Source organism: Ambystoma mexicanum, chromosome 8 (genome assembly GCF_040938575.1).
Source record: "Ambystoma mexicanum isolate Mex_15411 chromosome 8, UKY_AmexF1_1, whole genome shotgun sequence".
Lineage (NCBI taxonomy): Eukaryota > Metazoa > Chordata > Amphibia > Caudata > Ambystomatidae > Ambystoma > Ambystoma mexicanum.
This window is the reverse complement of record NC_090929.1, coordinates 1,732,500,478-1,732,512,879: the sequence shown is the minus strand read 5'-3', so window position 1 is coordinate 1,732,512,879 and position 12,402 is coordinate 1,732,500,478.

Sequence of the window (12,402 nt, the reverse complement as noted above, 5' to 3'; positions counted from 1 at the left end):
AGAAAACAAACTTGTCTCTAAGTGGCATGGGCCATATGAAATACTGGAATGAACAGGAACCTATACTTATAAGGTATCTACCTGACAGGAAACAGAAGATCCATCTAAATTATGTAAATCTCTTAAAAGAGTGGAAGGAATACCCATCGGCCACACATGCCATGACACAATCGTGTTTGGTGCCAGAAGAAATAGACAACTCTGAATTCCTCCAGAGCTATCTATTCAACAACAAGAAGATTTAAAAGATGTGGTCACCTTGTTTCCCGATGTATTCTCGGAGAAACCAGGAAGAGTAAAAGGCACTTACACCTAAGGAAAAAGTGGTTAATCTAAAGCCTTATAGACTCCCAGAATCCCGTAAACAGATAGTGGTTGAGGAAGTGAATAAGATGTTAAGAGTAGGGTGTACCGAACTTAGGCTTCAAGTAAGTATTCGGCCGAATTCCAGCTGAAACAAAGCTATTCAGCTCTGGCCGAATAGTTACTTGCTATTCGGCTCTTGCCGAATACTTTGACATTCTCATTTGAATACAATGCAACATGAACTCAGAAATGCAAATATAGACTTCAGTTTGCAAAACTGATTAGAATTAGACCAGACACTTAGGGCCTCATCACGACGTGGGCGGTAACAGTAACGCTATTAGCGCAGGCGGTATTAGCCCTACCGCCGAACTCCCCGGCGCTAATAGCGCGGATCACGAGTCCCCATTACCCACTGAGCCCATACGGGAATGCCCCATTCCCCATTGGGCTCAATGGGGAATCTTCACGCTAATACCGCCGCCGGATTTCCCGCCGGTGGTAATAGCGCAAATTTTCGGCGGATTTCCCCCCCAGCTCAGAGCTGGGGCGAAATCCATCGAAGCCCTGATTCGGCGGACCCTTAAATCCGGTGGTAATAGCGCTACCGCCGGATTTAAGGGTTACCGCCGAAGTCGTGATGAGGCCCCTAGTCACAAGACCAGACAAATAGCTATCACACAGCTGAAAAATATCTTATATTGTAATCTGCTCTTTAGGGCATGTTTTGTTACAGATTCTCAAACATAACAGGTGCTCATCTTTTATACTTAGCCTGCAACAATACAGGAACATCTTTTCTTTTGGCAAATGTTTATATGCAATGTGCACTTTTTTCAGTTGGAAAAGACAAACTGAAAGAAATGTGCATAGATCCTTTCAGTTCCTGTCATGTCACTTCCCATTGCGTCATAGCCCCCCCCCTATTCTTTTTTTAAGGACTTGAGTCCTGAGTTTAATATTATCTGATATTTTATCAGGAATGATAAATTGCATATGTTTGTGTATTGGCGATGAGTGGCTAGGATAAGTGAAAAGTGAGCAGCATTTGTTTGGGTGGGGTGAATAGTTGTGAGATGGAGTTTGCGCATATCAGATTTCCTCTTTACTTGTGTCCTGCATGAGCCGACATGAACCATCATATACATTTCTATGTGAGCTGCAAACAAGTTTAGAAACTCGACCGCATCGACTTTGCAGCTGGATAGAGAATGCAATACATCTGATTCATAAAGGCAGTCCTTTTGCATTTGTGAAGCCTCCTACTTTAACTGGCACTGAATATGCAACAATCTTCTGTACATTTGGTCCCATCATTTTGGTTAAATCTGTTTATTTGTAGCTTTTATGCTTTAAATAAAGATGCTACATTAAGTACAATGAAGAGAAATAAAAGTACACAATGCATTTAAAATGGTGCTTTATTTGTTTTTTTAATAAGTGTGTTTTTTTAAAAGTTTGGAACATGATTTCTTAAATAAAGCAACTATTCGGCTTCATATTCGGCTGAATAGTTGAAAAACTATTCGGTATTCGGTCGAATACTAAATATGCTATTCAGTACAGCCCTAGTTAAGAGAAAATATCATCAAACCCTCCTCAAGCCCATGGTCCTTCCCTATCATACTGGTCACCAAACCAGACCATTCCTGGAGGTTATGCATAGATTTCCGCCAAGTTAACACCATTTCTGCATCGATGACCTATTTGGAAACTGCACTTTTCTAGCCACCCTAGATGTACGGAAAGGGTACTGGCAGGTCCCAGCATATGGGCCTGATAAAGAAAAGACAACGTTCTCAATGCCCCTAGAACTATTTCAGTTAAAAGTCCTCCCTTTTGGGTAACACAGTGCTCCAGCCACTTTCCAACGACTTATGGTCTAAACATAACAGCCCTACTGCGATTTCTGTTGAGCTTATGTTGACGATATCATTTATAGTAAAACTTGGGAGGACCACCTTTCCCACCTTTTTACTATTATGAGAGCCCATGGAGTGGCCAGCCTAACTGCCAATCCATCCAAATGCAGACTGGCCCAGTGAGCCGTGAAATACCTCGGCTTCTTTGTAGGGAATGGTAGTGTGCAACCTCAACGCGAGAAAGTGAAAGCAGTCTTAGATAACCCTTCACTTAAAACTAAAAGAGATCTCAGAGCATTTCTAGGGTTAATCTGTTATTAACGTAGTTTTAACCCAAACGTCTCGGACACAACAGCTAGGCTGACAGACAAACTAAAGAACGCCGAACCCTAGGAAATTCATTGGACTGATGAGGATGATATATGTCACAACAACGAAAAATAAATCCTGTGCCAGAACCCGAACCAAAGGGTAGTAGATTTCTCAACAGACACCTCTCTTAGGAGACGTTTTATCACAAGTCTGCGATGGATTAGAACATCCTATCTTGTTTACGAGTCATAAAATTTCCCCACGTGAAAAAAATTACTCTGTGCTGGAATTAGAGGCCCTTGCCATCAAGTGGGCCATTATCCACTTTAGATACTACCCCCTAGGAAAAAGTTCACACTCGTCATGGACCATTCCCCACTAGTTTGGATTAGCCAACAAAAGGACTCCAACCCTCGAGTCATACGATGGTTCTTAAGCCTGCATCCCTTCTGTTTCACTATGGAGCACCAAAAAGGTAAAGACGAAGGGAATGTAGATTTCCTCTCCCGGTTCCCCAGTGAAACAGATGCGTCTACATCGTATAGGAGAAGGGTATGAGAGAAACCAGAAGGTGTCTCACCCGCTGTTAGGCAGAATTATATGCAGTACACTTTGGGAACACCACACACAATTAAGACTACAAGTGACAGTACAATTTCACCTTTGATACAAGCCTGTACTACACAGTTAAAGTGGTAGCAGTGGCTGAGCAGCCAGAATTATCTCAAGAGTAAGTGAGCAGAATCAAATAGTTACACAAAGAACAGCAATTACTATGATTCAGGCAAACACTGACTCAAGGTTTTCAAGTAAAAGAATATACATTTATTTTACTCTTTAGTTGTATAACATTACACTATTATAAGCAGCCTAAAAATCACACTCTTAATACACCACACCACTTCCCTTAAATTCCAGACAAGTTAAGCTCACAAAATGAAGTGGGAGCAAAATGGCACTCCAGCAATTTAAAAGGGAGGGGAAAGACAGTAGTTAACAGAAATGAAATCACACCAACAGGTAAGTACTCAGGGCAATTGAACAAGAGAGACTACATTGATAAAATCAGATAGAAAAGGCTTAGCGCCAAAGTCAATGGTTCAAAGGTCTTTTGCTCAAGATAATACAGTTCAGTGTAGTTCGCAGTAAAGTTCATGCAACGGATTCCGGATGAGGTTGGTTGGTAGAAAAGTTAGTTCAAAGAGAAGGACAAGCCCTCGGATTGGAGAAAGATTTCACACACTTTCACCGCAACTGAACAAAACGAACAACCGGATTTGCACAGTACCTTAAAATGGAGAGGGAGCTGTAGCTCAGGCAGACGTTTCTGATAGTTCCTGCAGGCTCACGGTTCCTGAAGAGACTGTCGGACTGATCAGAAGTAGGAAGACTGGAGGGTCCTGCACTACCCAGGGAAGAAACCAGCAGCAAAGCAAAGCAACGAATAAAAGGTGCGCTCCTTAAAACCCAAGCAGGGTCCGACCTTCCTGGCTATCCGGCCCATTGTAGCTCTGTACAGCGAATTTGACCAGAGGAGGGCACCTGGCTTGGTCCCATTGCACCTGTCAAGGATGGCACTCTGTCAAGAGTGGCACAGGGCCCCTAGGTAGGGTGTGGGTGGCTGTGTTGATGTAAGGTGACAGATAAGTACTCACACAGCAGGACACTCATCAAGAAAGAAAAGTAGGCAACTGTAGTTGTGAACAGAAAGGGGCAGGAAATACAAAGATACAAACAAACTGGATTCCCTCTTGGGGTTTATGCAGATATGGAAAAAGAGTGTTCCACAGACCTTTGGAAACTCCAGCCTTCTGCACGGATTACTATTACAGAGGCCCAATCTGTCTGCTCATGGCTGGGAACAACAGCTGTGGGTGTCTGTTAAACAGAAAACGCGACAAGGGAAGGGGCAGAGGTGGCCTGCCGGAAACCAACAGTCAAGCTCTGTACAAAGGATCAACATAAGACACAAGAGAGACAAGAACAGAAATAACCAGGGACAAGGAAGTCTAAGAGAAATCTAGCAGAAGGGAATGAAGGAAGAAACAGTACAATAGAAATGGGTAAACTAAAGGGGAGGACAGAGGAGTCAAGGAAGAGAAGGACAGGGATCAAGAACAAGGGGTTGCAACAAGGAAGAGAGCAAGGGAGCAGCAGCCAGGAAAGAGGGGGGCTGCAAACAAGGAAGCAGGGCTGCAGTACCAAATGGTACAAGGTACAGAAAAACTGTAGTGGATTGCAGAGGACTGTAGTAGGCTGCTAGGCAGAGAGTCCAGAGGAGCAGGACTGAGAGCTGTAGTAGGCGGCAGACAGAGAGCCCAGAGGAGTAGGGCAGCAAGGAGCGAACCCAAAGGAACAGGGCGTAGAGGCAGAGAGACCCGAGGGTCAGGGCTGAAAGCAGAAGAGAGTAGCAGGCTGCAAGGCAGGGAGCCCAGCGGAGCAGAGCAGCAAGGAGCTAGCTCAGAGGAGCAGAGCAGGGGGCAGGGAGCCGGGAAGGCTATGGTTGTAGGCAGCGGAGTGTAGCAGGCTGCAAGGCAGGAAGCCCAGAGGAGCAGGGCTGTGAGGCAGGGAGCCCAAAAGGCTAGGGCTGTAGGCAGCAGGGTGTAGCAGGCTGCATAGCAGGAAGCCCAGCGGAGCAGGGCTGTGAGGCAGGGAGCCCAAAAGGCTAGGGCTGTAGGCAGCAGGGTGTAGCAGGCTGCAAGGCAGGAAGCCCAGCGGAGCAGGGCTGTGAGGCAGGGAGCCCAAAAGGCTAGGGCTGTAGGCAGCAGGGTGTAGCAGGCTGCAAGGCAGGAAGCCCAGCGGAGCAGGGCTGTGAGGCAGGGAGCCCAAAAGGCTAGGGCTGTAGGCAGCAGGGTGTAGCAGGCTACAAGGCAGGAAGTCCAGAAAGAGCACTGGAACAAAAGCAGGAAAATGCAGCAGCAGGAACAGCATACAAATTCGAGACAAAAGGCAAAAAGGGGCTGGGAGGACTCTGGATGCAAGAGACTGAGCTCCTGCAGGCAGCTGCTTAAATACCGCCCTGTCCTGTACTGAGGCAGGCTAACACACCTGAAAACAATCTGCCTCCTCCCTCTCTGGTCCTGAGATGGTGGAAGCAACACTGATCCCTAGAGCTTCTGGGGATTGTGGTTCCAATGCTGACGAATGGGAATGGCCAGGAATTGATAGCTGTAGCAAGGTGCATTGTGGTACATGTAGTTAGTTGAGTTATATAAGAAGGCACCAAAGTCACGCAAATGGGAATTAAGTACCAAAGTGTGAATAGGGGTTGTTCCAAGAGTATTCTGAAGATAAATGAATTACAAATAGTCCATGATGGTTGCCAATGTGTGCGCCCATGGCGCAGGCATGACAGCACCACACCGGACACAGTCACGGTATGGGAGGCAGCCATGGAGCTAATTGCTCCATGGCTACCACCATACTCGTAATGACCCCCTATGCTTCGCTTACCCGACAATCTCGCTCTCTACCCCCTACAGACGCGAACCCCCACCCCAGAGGGCAGCCACTCTCCTGCAGAGGGAAATCCAAGGAAACTAGAGGCCATCTGAGAGACACTCCAGAAGACAGCTGGGCCCCACGGCACAGCCCCGACCCCCCACTGCTCCCTGCCAGGATGGAAACAACAACTTAGCTTAAACTTGCCACTTGCTACGAGCACGGCCTCAAAGCACATTGGGACTTTAGTATGGATAAGGGTGCAGTAGTGACTAGCCGTGCATGGCCACCCAAGAATAAACTTAGCTGGTAGTCTAGAGGGCAGGTGAGAGGGTGGGCAGGCGATGAGGCGTGGATGCAGGCAGACGGACGGACCTCTCCGAAACTTGAGCTGCGGCTGGCGTGGCAAATCTGAAATGCCTTTCCGGCAGCAAGCCACGCCAGCCTCAGTGCTGGCTCTCTATTTGTGGAGTACACGCACTAGGTGACTCGTCGTAAGAGGCACGTAGTGAATGCCCTGCACCAATACAGGGTCCGTATTTGTCCTGACCTGGCAAGTCAAACAAAGACTTTCCTAATCGAGGGCGGCCGTTGCAGCTTGCGGGGCTCCTTTCATTAGGAAAGTCTGTGATCCTGGTGGGCCACGAAAAACAACATGGCGGGCTGCACTTGGCCCGCGGGCCATATGTTGTGCACCCGTGCTCTAGGTCCTCCAGTCCAAAAAAGACCCCGGATGCCTAAAGAGATTGTGAGTATGTATGAACCTAAGTTGGATGTTTTAGATTGGCTTGCTATGTTTGAATACAATCATGTGCTCCAGGATATCACAGGGAATCAGCTGATCCTCTGGTTATTCTCTAGGCTCCCCCCTGTTGCATCTGATGTGGTAATGGAGTTGAGGGAGGTGGATAGAATGGATTATGAATGTGTGAAACTAGCTTTAATAGCTACATTTGGGTAGACCCCTTCCCAGTACCTTAAGAAGTTTAGGACCTTCAAAAAGCATGATAGTACCCCTTGGGCTACTTGGGTGAATGAGTGTTTGAAAAACTTAGAGGGATGGATTAAGGGTTACAGAGTGAACACTTATGAAGGAATGAGAAATCTTGTAATGCTGGAGTCTATCTATGATGCCTGCTCTCCTGAGCTCAGACAGCACTTAGCTGATTCAAAAGAACTAGATTCTAAGAAGCTAGCTAAGGCTGCTGACTTGTGGGTTGCCAACAATACTACTCACAATGATTCAGGGGTCACTCAGGAAAAGGATGAGGGAAAGCAGCCTTAGAAAGACAACAAAGACAATTCACATAATTCCAATTCCAAAGAGGGCCACAAACAAAATTCTAAGGGTAAGCCACAAGGGAAACCAAATCAGGCTAGTGTACCTTCTGGTCCCAGACCAGAAGGAGGTCAGAGCAAGCCACCATTCATAAAGACATTTGGAAAATGTTATGTTTGTGGCTCAACTGACCATGTGAAAGGGGATCCCAGGTGTAAGGGTAAACCTTCAGGGATCCACACGATCCTTAGCCTTCACTCCAGATGAGGAAGTACCAATGACCAGTGGAAACTTTCAACTACTTGCTGAAGACCCCATCCGCGTCTCAGCTAGTCTATCTTTAGTATCCTTGGGGTTGTGGGAACAACAGAATTTAGATGTGTATAATTCTATCCCAAATAATACTTAAGAGTACTATAAGGAACATGCCCCAGTGAATGGTCAGGAGACCCCTGCCATTAGAGACACTGGGTCCAGCATAACTGAGGTGGATGAATCTTTTTTCAAGGTAGAGGATGTTGCTAAGGCACCCAAATGCCTCACCAAGTTAGCTGGAGGGCCTGTGCAGATCCTTCCCCAGTTACCAGCTCTTATCCAATGCAATGACATGACTGGCAGAATACCTGTTAGTATCCAATCTGAAGTACCTGGAAGGGTGTTGTTCGGCAATGATCTCAAAGATCTTGGACTAGTGTCAAGTACTCCCAGACCCCCGAGTAAGAGATTACAGGAGCTTACCAGACCTGCAAGGGAGAGAACATTGAGAGGCTCTCCTGAGGAGATGATAGAAAAAGAAATCACTCCTACTCCACTGGCGTTACAAACTGCAATTTCAAAGCACACAGAAGCAAAGGGGAAACCCAAGACCTCCAAAAATAAACCAGCTGAAGCACATCAGTGCTTCCAACCAGGAGATCTCCTATGTTGTCAAACATCACTCCTGTGATTCCTCCTCCAGCTGAGGCTGAGAGGGAGGTACCACCCTGTGTGGTTGAACTAGAGCCTTAGGATTCAGATCTAGTAGAAGGCCAGGATCTTATTGGAGATCTGGACCCTTTGGACCATCCTGAGCTGCAGTCTTTACTGGCAGACGGTGGCCACAACAGGGCAGACTTCAGTAGGGGACAAAGAGAATGTCTAACTCTGGAAGGTCTTCGCCATCAGGCGGCTTCTCAGCTTGAATGGCAAGAGCATGGGAAGTATAGGTTATACTGGGAAGATGGCCTCTTCTATAGTGAACCGACTGAGTCCACCCCTGGAGACTACAAAAGACTTGTAGTGCCCCAAAAGAACAGAATCCAATTCTTGCAACTAGCCCATGAGATACCTTTGGCTGGTCACTTGAGTTTCAAGAAGACCAAGGAAAGGCTCTCTCTCTACTTTTATTGGTCTAAAATGGGGGCTGAGATAGCTAAGTATTGCAAGAATTGCCATACCTGCCAAACTTCTGGTAAGAGTGGTTCCAAGAACGTGGCACTTTTAGTGCCTCTCCCTGTGGTGGGAGTACCATTTGAGAGGGTGGGAATCGACATTGTCCATTGTCGCTCGCCTTTTTTGCCGTTTTAATCCATACGCAGCATTTGTGATTAGGTGCATGCAAGTTCCCTCCCAGACTGTTCCAGTCCTGTGACACCTACGGCAAGTTGGTAAAGTACTACTCATTCTACCGTATTTTGTTTCTCATAAACTGTTTATCAAATTATGAAATACACCAGCTTGGAGGAACCTAACACTGTCCTGATGAATGTGGTTTTATCAAAGTTATGCCACTGAAACCGGTTGACGGTGTTTGCTACACTTAAAAAAGGTGCCAATTAGCCTATTGTTGAGAGTTTGAGCAAACCTTTTTACATTGTCCTACTTCCCCCCCCAGTTAACAACAGCTCTAGATGGGAAGTAGTGATTGTTTTGTCTTTGTGTTCTAGGAATAGGAACATTCCTTGCTCCTTGTATATGTGTCTTTTTAACCTGAGCAATCCAGGGTCAGTGTGACAATCTATGGGTCATTAAATGTTTGTTATCCCAGTAGATGCCCCACGAGTGTTTAGAAAGGAAAAATATCCTTTCTATCTTCCCTGGTGCACTTTTTCTTTCACTTTAGTCTCCTCCTTTTTATATATTTTTGGAAGAGAGTGGTATGAGACTTACAAGGCTGAATGTGTTACATACTAGAGAAGTTGGTAATTTCACTCTTATTCTGTCACTATTAGACAGGCGTTGTAACACCGCAACCTAGTTGAGAGTGCACTTTAGGCAGGGATAGTATATTTTTTGCTCTATCCTTCTGTCTTCTTTCACAGCCTTGACTCTACTTTGGCCATAACCATCTTCCATTTGTAGTCCATACCACAGGTTTTTTGGCTTTGCCAACTGGACCAATCCTGGGTTCCACTTGGCTGCTAACAGTTTTCAATACAGATGTGTTTTGCCAATCTATTGTGTGAATGTGGTCCTCTTGACCCTCCAACTTCTTCAGTCAACAGGTTTATCCTTGTTGTAGAAGACCATGCTACTAGTTACCCTGAAGCAATTCCTATGAGGACTGTTACAGCTCAGGCTGTGGCTAAGGCCCTCCTTGGGATTTTTACCAGGGTTGGGTTTCCTAAGGAGGTAATATCCGACAGGGGGTCTCATTTTATGTCCCACTACATGAAGGCCATGTGGAAAAACTGTGGAGTTACCTACAAGTTCTCAACAGCATACCACCCTCAGACAAATGGGTTGGTAGAAAGGTTTAACAGAACCGTGAAGAGCATGATAGGAGCTTTAGAGGACCCCCTTAGGAAAAAGTGGGATCTTCTACTGCCATGCCTTCTATTTGCATATAGAGAAGTCCCTCAGGAGGGAGTGGTTTACAGTCCCTTCGAACCTCTCTATGGCCACCCGGTCAGAGGTCCATTAGCCCTGATCAAGGAGGGGTTGGAGAGTTCTCCTTCCCCCAAGCCAGTCAGAGTGACTGACTATGTGATAGGACTCCGGAGTAGAATGTCACACATGATGGCTGAGGCAAGTGATAACCTGAAAGCAGGTCAAGCTCTGGTTAAGCATTGGCACGACCAGAAGACCAACTTGGTTGAGTTCGCTCAAGACCAGCTAGTCCTTGTTATGGTGCCAACAAGGCAGAGGGCCTTGCAGGACAAATGGATAGGACCCTTCAAGATAGTGGGAAAACCTGGAGAGGTGAACTATCTGGTGGACTTAGGCAATCCTAAGGAGGCTCCCAGAGTCTTTCACACCAACCGTCTAAAAGCTTATGTCTCGTTACCAGAACTGGGAGCTTTGCTTCTAGCTTCAGCTCAAGAGGAAGAGGAGAGTGAACCTCTGCCTGACCTTCTCAGAAGCAAACCTTTAGATGAGCAAATAGAAGGAGTCAATCTCTCTTCTAACCTGACTTCTGAACAACAGGAGGAGTGCAAAGTTTTGTTAAATCTATTTGCCCCCTTGTTTTCACTTTCACCAGGCTTGACCCATTGTGGCCAGCATGACATAAACACTGGTGACTGTTTACCTATCAAAAGCAGGGGTTACAGAATGTCAGTACATGTCAGAACCCACATCAATGGAGAGGTCAACAAGATGTTTGATCTCGGGGTAATAGAACCCTTTACTAGTCCATGGTCTAGCCCAGTTGTGTTAGTACCAAAGGCAGGATCCAAGGAGTTGAGATTCTGCGTGGACTATAGAGCTCTAAATGCAGTCACTAAGACTGATGCCCATCCTTTACCTAGGACAGATGAGCTGGTGGATAGACTTGGTTCAGCTAAGTTTCTCAGCACATTTGATCTCACGTCAGGCTATTGGCAAATAGCCCTGACAGACCATGCCAAGGAGAAAACTGCATTCTCCACCCGAGATGGCTTATACCAGTTTAAGGTTATGCCTTTTGGCTTAAAGAATGCACCAGCAACATTCCAAAGGATGGTTAACCAGGTTCTGAATGGGATGGAGGACTTCTGCATGGCATACTTGGATGACATTGCAGTGTTCAGCCCTACTTGGAAAGAACATGTTGACCACTTAGGATATGTATAGCAGGTTCTTGAGCAGGCCCAGCTGACCATAAAGGCAAGCAAATGTCAAATTGGTCAGAGCAAAGTGGTCTACCTTGGTCATGAGGTAGGAGGTGGTGAAATCAGGCCTTTCCTCAGTAAGGCAAGCTAGAAGCTGTGCAAAATTGGACAACACCTACTACTCAAACCCAGGTGAGAGCCTTCTTAGGTCTCACTGGGTATTACAGGAATTTCATTGAGAACTATGGGACCCTAGCTTGTCCACTGAGTGTAATCTCTTCTCCTAAATTCCCTAGAAAGGTCAAATGGAATGAGGAGTGCAATCAGGCCTTTGGAAGCCTAATACGAGCACTTTGTCAAACTCCAGTCCTAAGAGCTCCTGGCTACCACCAACGTTTCATTGTGCAAACAGATGCTTCCAATACAGGTATAGATACAGTCCTTAGTCAACTGGATGAGAAAGGTAGGGAACACCCCATTTGCTTCATCAGTAGGAAACTGAAGGAACCTGAGGCAAGGTGGGCAACTATTGAGAGAGAATGTTTTGCCATTGTGTGGTCTCTGAAGAAGTTTAGGCTAAACTTGTATGGTTCTACTTTCACCATTCAGACTGACCACTAACCCTTGAGATGGTTGATGCAAATGAAAGGGGAAAACCCAAAACTATTAAGATGTTCAATCTGCCTCCAAGGGTTTGATTTTACCATTGAGCACAGGTCAGGATGTCGCTACCAAAATGCTGATGGTCTCTCTAGGATGTTTTTAACCAACTAGATGTAAGAGACTCATCCAGGAGTGGATTAGATCCTCCTGTCCCTTAGTCTGGGGGACGGGCGATTGTTAGGGAGATTTCTATTCTAAGGCTAATTTCCCTTACCTATAGAGTCCCCCAGCAGCTTTGCTGGATTTGAAGTGTTTATTTTTTCCTCCTGCTAAGAGTGAGACCCTTCTTTCCCACTCTTAGACAGATTGCTAGTGTGTGTTTTAGGCTATCTTGTGTGCTTCTGGTCTATGTGTTTTCTCGCCCTCATAGGAATCATCCTTTTAACATGTGTGGTACACAGCACCCTCTGATCCGTACCACAGGGGTGTCGTAGCGACCCCCAGACATAGACTCCATACCCTTGGACTGACTACTGTCTCCCAGGGCATGTAAAGTCCCATTGACTTTACTAGTCAATTCTTATGAACT